This window comes from Cyprinodon variegatus, unplaced genomic scaffold, assembly GCF_000732505.1.
Source record: "Cyprinodon variegatus isolate N-32 unplaced genomic scaffold, C_variegatus-1.0 Scaffold485, whole genome shotgun sequence".
Taxonomy (NCBI): domain Eukaryota; kingdom Metazoa; phylum Chordata; class Actinopteri; order Cyprinodontiformes; family Cyprinodontidae; genus Cyprinodon; species Cyprinodon variegatus.
The window spans coordinates 395,455-405,347 of NW_015150938.1; positions in this window are offsets into that span (position 1 = coordinate 395,455).

Genomic DNA, 9,893 nt, shown 5'->3' on the forward strand with positions numbered 1-9,893 from the left:
GGACAAGATTTCCCCGTCTTTCGCGTCTTCCCTTAATTTTTCTTTTTTGGCTGACCACATTGGTTTGTGAACTCTTTGAACTGCAAAGCAAGCAACAAAAAACCTATCTTACTGGAAAAGACCTATGTAAATAAAGTAAAGGTTGAAAGAAAAACTGACTATGTGCAGCAAAAGAAAAGGGAAAGTTGTTTTCATGCTTGTTAAAGCACTTGAACTTTAACTTCTCTGTCTAAAACATTCTGCTAAAGTCCAGATAATAACAAAAGAGAAAACTGAGGAAGAAGAGGGCAGAGCGATGAAGGACTGGTGGACGTGCGCGGCCTCTAAAGAGGCACACTCCACACAGCTGGTCAGGGTTAACAGCTATGACACTGATTGGCTCATGATTTATACTGTCACTTTTAGGGGTGACTGAATGCATCTGTGCTGCATGAAGTGTAAGATGGTTTCTTTATTAGAACTTATCAGCCACAAACAGGAAATCAGTGTAAAAGCAATAATCCAACATGCTTTTAGAGTAATGTTTCTTAGCTTGGGCTGAGTGCTTATATTTTGGAAAGGGGGACCTGGAGCAGGTATCTCAGACAGAAATTCCCTGATCTTTTGGTTGCAGACAAATAAGACTTTGTGCTTAATCAGCCTGTGTTTTCACTTTTAAGGGAGGCAGTAGTTTTATATGTACATGATTTAATGTTCACTTTATTTTTTTTGGCAAGTGTTATCCAGGCATGAGTCAAGTTTTGTGACAATTACACATACTGTTGGATTATGTCCCTAAATCACTCATAAGTAAGTACATGACAGATGTAACAGTCGAAGGGCAACTTTTTTTTCTTTTTAATCTCAGTTTCAAGAATCCTACTATAGGGTCATGTTAACAGGAAAACAAACTTGTTTCACCTCAAAGGTTTCAAAATATTTAGACATTAATAAAAAGAGGATTTCGCAAATTTCCCACGGGCACAACCGAGAAATGCATTTTCCTTAAAAATATGGACCCACTTAAAAAGAAAATAACAGACGTTCTAACTGCATAAGATTTATTGCCAAGAAGTATTGTTATAACATGTTACAACAAACACAAGACTCAGACTTTTTGTTCCAAAAAGTTAACTTGCTGAGGTCTGTGGAGTCTGAGATGGAGCTCTTGGGTGATTTCCAGTTTTTCTGAGCATTACTCTCTCTGACCTAGACCTCCTGTTGAACTTGCTGAGACGTCCACTCCTGGGAAAATATCTTGAATGTTTAATATTTGTAAATAATTCCCATTGCAAAAGCTAGGAACTCCAGAGTGTGCTTAAGTAGCTTCACAATTTTTCTCAGACTGATGGGCGGCACTGGTAATTCCACTGAAATTACTTTGTTTTTTGTCCCCTTGTCCCCTTCAGGTGGAAGAGAGTTCCTTCCTCAAGCAGCAGAGTTCAAGAGTCTTGTGCGCACTCGCGATTAAGGGGAGGATGGAGTATTAGATTGACAGACAGATTTGTGCGACTGCTACTATGCTGACACTGCAACAATCTGTTGTGGTGAAGAGGGAGCTGAGGAAAAAAGGCAAAGCTCTGGAATTACCAGTCCCTCTACGTTCCTACCATCACCTATGTTCATGAAATCTGGATCATGACCAGGAGAATAAGATCAAGAATAAAAGGGACTGAAATGAGCTTTCTCTGGCTCAGACGTCTGTTGCAGATGCCCCCTGGACGCCTCTCTTGGGAGGTGTTCCATGCTGGAGGAACTATGTCTTTTGGCTGGTCCTGGAGCTCATCAGGCTTCTGCAAGAGGAGCTAGATGAGGTGTCATCGGAGAGGGGGTGTCTACCTCAATCAATTTACAGTTTTTGCTTAAGTATTTAGTTTAAAATAGCTCATTCATGTGTACTGCAGATTTGTTATTGACATTGGCAGAGTGGTGCAAACATGCTGCATAACCAAAACCTGCTGCAAAAACATTAATGATACCAACAGAAAAAAACAATGCAAAAAGAAGCTGCAACTAAAATAAATATGCAAATTAGGTCTGCTAAATGGAAGTGCTCCAGATGACTGGAGGGAGACGATTAACAACTCATAAAGGACAAGCTATTAGGTTTCTGCCCACTGTCTAATTTTAGTTTTAGTTTCCTTGTTATTCTGTGTATTTGTAGTTGTATTTTTTTGTTGGTTTTGTAATTCTTGAGTTACTCTCTGTCCCCTTGTGCCTGTTTCTTTTCCCCTTGGCTCCCTTCTAGCTAGTTCTATTCACACCTGCTCCATATCAGCTCAGTAGTCCATTCTTTGTTCTGTTCCCCGTATATAGAACACCTCAGCAGTTCCCCATTGCTAGTTTCTTCTTGTTTTGATGTCTCGTTCCTCTTGTGTGTTTTCTTGGTTATCATAATTTTTTATTTTGACCTCTGTTTGCCTCTGGACCTTATAACATCAGCAAAACTCATCTGTGCCTCCTCATCTCTGCATTTGGGTCCTCAAAAACCTCAACACAAACCCTGACACTAGCCTCCTATTAAAGACATAAACAGGATGCTCTGAGAGATTATGTTTTAACATTAATGAAAAGAAAAACTTGTCTTTATTTTCATTCCTCTATTTATACTTTATATTTCAGATCAATTTTTGTTTGTTGAAACAAAAATAAAATGCATTTGCTTGCAAAGGCACATCACATTTTTCAAACCGACAATGTGATGAGATTTAAATCAATGTTTTGTGTGTTTACCTTACCTTAAAGCTTGCCATGTGATGCTTATCATTGTCAAAGTATACAATTAAGGTTTTACAAAGTTTATGCCATACTCTTCTTACAGTTTCCTGTTTGGTCCCCTTTGGTTCATAATGTTTTGACAATTTTAGTTGAGAAATTAACTTTGCTATTTTATTAATAAGGAAGAAAACTTCAGAAAAGGTCGTTTAATTAATTATTTTCTGACATGACCATCCATGACCCTCTTTCTAATCTATAGGTACTCACAGAAAGAGGACAAAGATGCTGGGCCCTTTGTTTAAACAAAGGACAGTTCCTTTTGTTTGGAAATATAAAAAAAAAAAAAAAGAGAGAGATTTTTAGTGTATAAAATTGAATACAGTTCTTATGGGGGCTGTTCTCAAAATACAATTTACGAGCTAGAAATGGAATTTCTATTAAAAAGCTCACTGCTGACATTTAGAGAATAGAGACATTGCAAGAATCTAAAAGTTAAAATTGCAAAAATGTTCTGTGCAAGAATGAGAAAAACTATATAGAGCTTAGCATGTGTTTAATCTATACTTTTACCATATATATATATATATATATATATATATATATATATACCACAACCATAATGTTTAATATCATTTGATATTTCACTTGATTTATTTAAACGGATAATCTGGTTTGCTGTCAAAATTTTTTAATATGTTTATGTCATAATGGGAGACAGTGGGGTTTGTAATCAAGGTAATTATACCTTGACATACTCATACTACCCCAGTTATATATCTTAGACAGTTATGTCTACGTTATAGTGACTCACATTCGGGTGAAATCACTTATGCATGACTCATGATGTCTAGACTTAGTTTTCATAGGAAAATTTTAACCTCTGCTTTTAAATATTTTACCAATTGTCTTGGAATAAAGAGCAAAACTTAAGTCATTGGGGTGTGCATAGATGTAGAGATTACAGTAACTCTTGAAAATGGACTTCAACCTCTGCCTTTTTATTACGCAATATCTTTGACCCAGATATATTCCACAGTGCAGGGTCACCTCACACTAATTCCTGATTGTGCACCCTTTTCCTCAGATTTAAAACATATACTCTGCTAAAATCCTCTTCAGTTATTTCCCATATTCCTTTCACCCTTCATAGCCCTAAGTAGAACAATAGTCAGGCTAAACAGGTAACCCAAACTACCCTCTACCTCTCAAACTCGGGTATCCTAGGATCCCTGTTAGTTTTTAGTTCTGTTCCTCTGTCTTTCGCTTCTACAATCTCAAAACTGGAGGAGGCATCCAAAACAGACGCCAAAAAACCATTACCTCTTGATGTCTCTTATAAAATGAGACATCCCATGTAAAATATATTTTCTTTCACCTAAGACTTGCTTCTTCTGCTTTAGCCTAACCCAGTTATTCTAAAACATGTTCATTAAAGGTATAATCACACTGCTTTTTTTTTTACTTAAAACCTTCTTTACAGTAGTAGGAATAATCATAAACTGCAATAGTTTATGGACACCAGTGCTTATACCCATTTGGAAAGAAATGTTGAACCTAACTGTGACAGCATTTCACGGTAGGTGTACAAAGAGTTTAGTCACATAACATCAAACTGTGAATAAAAAAAAAAAAAAGCATGTTTTCAAGAGTTCTTTACAAGATAAATTACTGTAGGAAAGTTTAAGGTACCCTTTAGTGCCAATCACTCCCTTCCTCAGACTTACAGGCAGCTCTTAACTCTCATGAATGTAAAAGGCAGAAGAGTGCATTTTGACAGAAGGGAGTGTATGAGGCAGAAAGGAGGAGAGGGAACACAGGAAAAGAATGTGCTTATTTGCACCAGGTGATAAAAGACAGTGGCACCCAGCCATCACGCTTTTTGTTTTATGTAATTTAGGCGATATGGCTTTTATGAACTGACAGTCAAAGATGATATTGCAAAAGTCTACAACAACTGTAAAAACAACTTATGGAAAATAAAAGCTTAATGGAAAATTTTTAGTTAAGGGGTAACATTAAACCATGGTGGATTTTAGTAGAACCATTGTATTTGCAATTTTGGTTTGAATTTAGAAAGGTAGTGAATAATTGTGAAGTGAAAAGAAAAGCTCTAATGACAACTAATATATATTATATTTCTCCTATTCTAGTTTCTGTTCCTGGACTCCCTGTTAAATCAAGATATTCAAAAAATATTTTAACATATGTTATCCTAATCCAAATTATTCCCAAACTGCACAGTATTAGTGCTTCCCAGAATTTCCAGAATCCCCTGAAATCAACCAAAAACTTTAGAATCCTGACAAATGAACCAGGCATAACCAGTTTTCTTTCAGGATTAATCCTCATATAGCTTCATCAATCTTGTCATCAACTCTGTCCACTTTCTCTGAGGAAAAGCTTCCCACTGCATGAGATCTACCGTATTTTACTTTGGTGATCTGTGTCCGTTGAGATATCTGTTTTCCAAGGAAGATGAAGACCTTCCATGGAGCATCAGGTAATGATGATAATGATTCTAAAAAATTATAATCATAATTGATATTATTCATAGTACTCTTTATAAACAAGTGATTCAGTACACTCTAAACAAGTGGTGTTCCCTTTAGTAACTGCCAGTTGCATTTGCCCAGTTCCTTAAATAGGCCAGTTAACATTCCATTTGCAAATGGTAACATTTGATCGCTGATATCACCTGCAATATACACACCAATTGAAAAAGTAACTTATATGAACTTTTTTTTTTATCTTAGTAAAGCATGCCCTTAGTTTCCTGCATGTAGCCACAAACACACTGGTGGCACATCTGACTACAAACTGACAAATTACAAACAGGATGTGTAATTTTAAACCCACAAAGGGTTTTTAAACCCACAAAGGGCAGATTTGAGTGCTTGATATTTTCTTGTGCTCTAAAGGAAAAGCCCGGTCGACAAGGAATAATCAATGGATCATTATCTATACCTAAAACTAATACGTTCACAGTGATTTAATGAATTTAGTGTAAATCAGTAAAACAATTTAGACAATAATTTTCGTCAAAATCACTGAGTCTGGGATTGGCCATTTTTGCCAAAAAATTGTAACACCTCACTCCTGATATCTTCCAGCAGTGACGTCACAGAAATCAGTGGGAACTACTAGACACATCTGCCACAAACAGTTATTTAAGATTTCGAGAGAACTTTGCCATTGAAATTCGCGAGAGCTATAGTTAAAATGACGACGCCCACGTGCATGGCAGTAGGATGTTGTAATACAAAATATAGCTAAAAGTGAAAAAATAATTATTGTTTCACCTTTCCAATTCATGATCCACCACAGACGGGTTTGTCATTAGATGGCGAACTTAAAGAGAGAGGATTTGCTGTCGAACTTCTGGCCAGAGAGAAAACCTGTAATATTTAGCAAACATTTCGAAGAAGAATGTTTTCAAGATAACTTGGATAATAGCTCATTGTGACAAACACAAGATACAGCATTGGGACTTGATCAACAGCCGATACCGCACCATGACATCACAAACCGTTAGGTGGCAGTAGTGTTCTTTGACAAACATGGATGCCTTCAGTAAAGCATATTCAAATGAAAATTACTCCTAATTAAAAAACCCTTATCATTTATTGAACTGTATATAATAATTTAATCTTTAAAGTACCTACAGAAGTTTGAATTCTGAATATGACCGGACTTTTCCTTTAAACAGATCTCACCACCTGAGCAGTAGATCTTTGTACCTCCTCTAGCGTTACCATAAGCTTCCTGCATGTTTGTTATGCTCTTTTTCTCAGCCAATTAAATCAGATTGATGATGATGAGGTTTTTAGTTGTTCCACACTCTTTCCAGTTTTTATTATATATTCTTTGAAAAGTTAAAGCTTGAGATATTCTTTTAACAGCTTACAGCTAGAACTTTAACCTTGACCTGTATGCCGTGTTCCTTCGTCTTTAAATTGATGGTGGTGTTTGTTTACCAATGTTCTCTAACCAGCCCACTCAGAGAATATTTATATTGTATTGAGATCAAATTCAAACAACGGTGGATTCTATTAACTCTTTAGGTTTTTTTTTAGTTCATTTGTCTTTGTAGGGGTCGGAGAAGAGGGAATGCATACAATGCAATCTTAAGTACGAAAATAAAATCTATCGTAAAGCTGAAGTAAAAGGATGCCCTTTCCTCTCACTTTACAATTGTACACCTCTTTGTGTTGCTATATACCATAAAATCTCAACAAAACAGTCTTCTGTTCAGAAAAATGTAAAAAAAAAATTCCCACAGTAAATACTTTTGCGAGGCGCTGTTGCTCTTGGATAGGAATAGCCGTAGGGAGTAAGCTGCACACCTCCAACCTCTTAACGACGTCATCAAGCCTTGTGACTGCGTCCTACCTTTATGTGGAAAACTACTCGTGCAGTTGCATGAAATCAGAACACGGGCACTCGTGGCATGATTGCTCATGACAGAAAAAAAAAGCCAAACATTGACTAAATTAAACACCTAGGCTACACTGTAAACATCTGCACCAATTACTCCTCCTGTCTTATTCCTGACAAAGTGGTTGTTCAGGGGAGTGTTTGCCAGAGGATTAGAGCTTGCTTGCTGTCACCCCACCACCTCACTACATATGGGAATCACCCTGGTTTCCTGCGTACATAATAGTGTTGACAAAGCTGTGTCAATGCACAGATCGTTGCAGGGGAGGCTGCTTATTGTACGCGGAGTAAAGAGCCTTCATTAAAGTGCGTGTGTTTAGATACCAGCTAGTATAGAGTCAGCACAAAATGGGATGTATTCACATGTACTGCATCCTCTCTAACCTTGCCCACTTGAACACACTTTGGCCAGTGCACACAATCTGAGTCAGCAGAAACAGGAGCTTGGAGACACTGCTAATGAACCCAGGTGTTATTTTTCAATTTACCTCTTGCCTAGGCACAGGAACTCCTCTAAGTCACTGCTTCGGTTACACGAATCCCTCCATTAAAAGCTGCCTTTCTTATTATCTATCATTCACTCTGGATCTCTGCTTTCCTTGGTCATGCCTCAGTTCCAACACCCACAAATCCATGATGAGGTATGAGCACAGCAACAAAGATCTACAGTAACAGACACATACCAGCTCTACACATTTTTGTAGCGTCTATCAATCTGTCAGTGAGCAGCAGGTAGATAAAGCATTGCTATGTGGAGCAGACTGTCCAGAAGAGGGCATCATTACTGTAAGATATCCAGTAGAAAAGAAAATGCCAATTTTGTGCAACTATTAAGGTAATCACATTTTTTTATATAAAAATCATAAGTTATACCTAAAGAAAAAGTTAAGAGAATTTGTGCAGAAATTAAAGGCATACATTTTTACACTTTATTTCACCAAACAAGACAAATTTAAAAAGTTAAAGTTTTCATTTAACAATGAAATAAAGGAGAGCAAGACTCCTGTATCTAGCAACATTGGTTGAAGATTTATCTTGGATTCTCTGAAACTATACTCAATATTACATCATGGATTAAAAAAATCAAAAGCTCATTCCTTAAAAAATGAATTAGTCCTTATGTTTAGCAAGTGATAAACTGCAATTTTCCTTTAAGTAGCTATGGTAAAATTAATTCAGCAACAAAGTGGAGTGAAATCCTGTCAGTATCATTATGGCATTGTGGTATATTATGTTATATTCCCTAATTATTATTCAATGAGGCAGTGACATTTAAAAAAACTGAATGATTTTTTTTTTTTTTTATGCTCCAGCGACTCATTAACTCCAACATCCAAGTTATCTGAATGATCATTCAAATAAATCATGCAAGCATTCAGGTGTACAGAATTCAAACTTGCTCATTGTATAGCAGCTTTACGGTTTTTCTACAGCATTTGAAGCTGGGCTTTTGGCAGTGATATGGGGACATGTTTCCACATATAATGTGATCATTTTATTGAAGGTGCATCTCCAGGCTGACCATAGCGCGTCTCCGCCTCCAACACGCAGCTTTTCCTCTCCCTTTCTTCCTCCTGATGCCTCGCCTGTCCTATGGAGGACAAAGGGGCTGAAGATACCGGATGACACAGAAAATCCATTCTACGTCGTCCCGGCAGACAGGAAGTCACGACGCACTTTCTGACCGCCGTGTGCGCAATTACAGAGAAAAAACTCCTGACTTGCGACGCGCGTCGGGTCGAGGCAACGTTTGGTGTCGCACGCAGCCGCGCTTGGGAGAGCTACGTGTCCGGCCACACACGCTCACCCAGCAGTGCTGCCTTTGGAAGGAGAGGCGCGCGACGAGGGGTAAAGCTGCAAGACTGGAAAATATGTGCGCCCTCATCAGCTGGAGGTGTGGCGCTCATTACGTCTGTGCGCCCCTAAAATTAGATTCAGTATACACATCAAGAAAAAATATGAAATTAAAAATAGTAATATAAAGTAAGCTTAAAAATAAGAATAGGCTTTTTCATTGATCTGCATCTAAATGCATCAAAAAGTAATTTCTTGTTTCCTAATACACATTGTATAATTCAATATGGAAAACGAGTCTGGTGCTTATGAATGAATCTTAAAGGGATAGATCTGATTTTTTTTTTATTTTATTTTTTTTAGCATAGTTCTGTAAATAGATTACATATAAATGTTACATTACTTGCAAATGCAGTCAGCAATTGTTATAGAAGCTTTCTGTTGGTTTAAATTCCGGTTTACAAACCTTAAAATTGTCATTCCTTTAAAAAGTTTGATAATAGGAAATTAAGATTGGAGGCAGACAATCGTCCATACTTGAAACAGACCCTGTAAACCATTTCAAGGTAAAATCTAGGTCAAAACATTTACCTATTATCAGTTCTTTTTCTTTTTTCAGTGTGTTTTACACACACTTGTTAAGTGTTAAGTGGTAACTTAACATATATATGTGTTTTCTTTTTTTTTTATCTGACAGTTTCACATGTGCTTTTTTTTTCAAGATTCACATTGGAAACACCCTCGGTCCTCCGTTTGCTTCTCTTGTATGCAGTCTTCAGTTTTTTTTTATGTCACTTACAGTCCAATACAAACATAGGATGGTTTTACTGTAAAACAGCATTGGCAAAAACTGCAATGACATTTGAGTTTGGAGCTGTTTTAAAGTTTTTAGAAGTTAATTTTGGCACATTTTAGAGCAACCCTATTTCTGAGTGTGAAAGTTAAAAATCCCTAAGCAGCCTGACTAA